Source organism: Nothoprocta perdicaria, unplaced genomic scaffold, assembly GCF_003342845.1.
Source record: "Nothoprocta perdicaria isolate Ctin4 unplaced genomic scaffold, notPer1 scaffold_283, whole genome shotgun sequence".
NCBI lineage: Eukaryota > Metazoa > Chordata > Aves > Tinamiformes > Tinamidae > Nothoprocta > Nothoprocta perdicaria.
Window position 1 is genome coordinate 304523 of NW_020455514.1, and position 2043 is coordinate 306565.

The following is a 2043-nucleotide window of genomic DNA, read 5'->3' on the forward strand; positions in this document are numbered from 1 at the left end:
TGTCCCTGCACCCCTGGACTCCTGGATCCTGCACCCCAGGGTGTCCCTGCACCCCGGGATCCTGCACCCCAGGGTGTCCCTGCACCCCTGGGTGCTGCCCCCTGGCCCTTGCAGCAGACACCCCCTTCCCGCCCCCAGCTTGTTTACCGGCTGGTTTCCCTTTCCGAAGGGAGGGGAAGGGGCGAGTCCTGGCAGCAGCGCCCTGACCCGGCCCAGGGCCCATGGCCGAGCACAGGGACAGGGCCCCGTGCGGCCCCAAGGTGGCAGCCCCTGCGGCCTGGGTGCAGCTGGGGAAACTGAGGCACGGGGAACGGCCAGGACAGACAGACAGACACCAGCCCCGGGCATCCAGGGGCCCCAGGCTGTGCCAGGGGGTGCAGGTAGCCCAGCCCCAGGGGTCTGTGGGGCTGGGGGCTGCAGCAGGTGGGCACAGCCCAGGGTCGGGACAGGCCACGGGGTCCGTCCGGGGCCACGTGCGGCCACTGCTGCTCCCGGCGAGACTCACCTGGCGCCCGAGGCCACCGGCACGTGACAGCGCCGGCCGGGCGCAAACTGCCGCTCCGCGCTATAGCCGAGCTTGGAGACGGTAAACAAGGAGGAGGGAACGCGGCCAAGCGCCTGCCCGGCTCCCAGCACCCACAGGCAGCGCCAGGGCCACGGCGAGGGTGCCTGGGGACACTGGGACACCCTGCGTCCCCCGGCTTGGGTGGGTCCCTAACCCCAGGGGGCTTCCTATGGCACTAGGGTCTCGTCTCTGCAAGCCCCATTCCCCCCACCCTGGGCATCCCTGTGCCCGGGGAGCATCCCTGTGTCCGCAAGCAGTCCTGCATCCCTGCACTCGTGGCCGTCCCCGCAGCCGTGGCTGTCGCTGCCCCCGGGGCCGTGCACCACGCGCTGCAGCTGCGTGTGCAGGATTGTTTCCTGAATTAAGGAGAGCGGCTGAGTCACGGCTGATTGCCGGGCCTGGGAACGTGCTGCAGAGGAATGTGGCTCCGAGCGGGGCGGCAGTGCCCAAGTGCGTGGGTTGGGCACTGGCGAGGCCAAGGTCGTTGATGGTGGCTGGATGCCGGGTTGGATGGTGCTTCCAGAGCCCCTGGTCCTGCACATCCACTCGGAGCAGCTGAGGACTGCTGGTGTCCCCCCGTTCCACTGTCTTGGGGCACGCTGGTATCCCCCCATGTCCCCAGCAGCCCAGCCCTGCTGTCCCTCCCAGTGCAGGGGTGTCACAGCAGAGTGTACGCACGGGTGTCCCCAGTGCAACAGGGATCCCCAGGAGCCCAGCACTGCTCAGGTCACATCACACTATGCCAATTGCCCCAGGCCTTGGGCACTCCAGGGGACATCCCTGGAACTGTGCAGTGCCCTCCCAGTGCCAGGGAACCCCCCGACCCATGCAATGCCTTCCTGGGTGCTGGGGAACCCCCAAAGGCTGCAGTGGTGTCCCTGATGCCTGGCACATGCACAGTACAGCACCCGTGCACCTCTGGGGTGCATGCAAAGCCCTCCCGGGTGACCATGATGTTGGTCAAGGTGCAACACCCGTGCACCCCCAGTACCGGGCACAGTGCAGCGCAAGTGCACCCCTAGACCTGTGCAAAGCCTTTCCTGGTGCTCCCTGTGCTGGGCATGGTGCAGCCCCAGTACTGGTCACAGTGCAGCATGGGTGCACCCCTGGAGCCATGCAGAGCCTTTCTGGGCACTCCGGGTGTCAGGCACAGTGCAGCCTCCGGTACTGGGTACAGTGCAATGCGAGTGCACCCCTGCACCCGTGCAGAGCCTTTCTGGGCACTCTGGGTGCCGGGCACAGCGCAGCCTGGGTACCGGGCACGATGCAGCATGGGTGCACCCCTGCACCCGCGCAAAGCCTTCCAGGGCTTTCCCAGCGCTGGGCACGGTGCAGCCCCGGTACGGGGCACGGTGCACCGCCTGCGCCCCCCTGCACCCGTGCAGAGCCCTCCCGTGCACCCCCGGTGGCGGGCGTGGGGCACCGGCGGGGCTGCCGGTGCCGGGCCGGGCGCCGGGGCCGCCGGCGGAAAGTGTGTC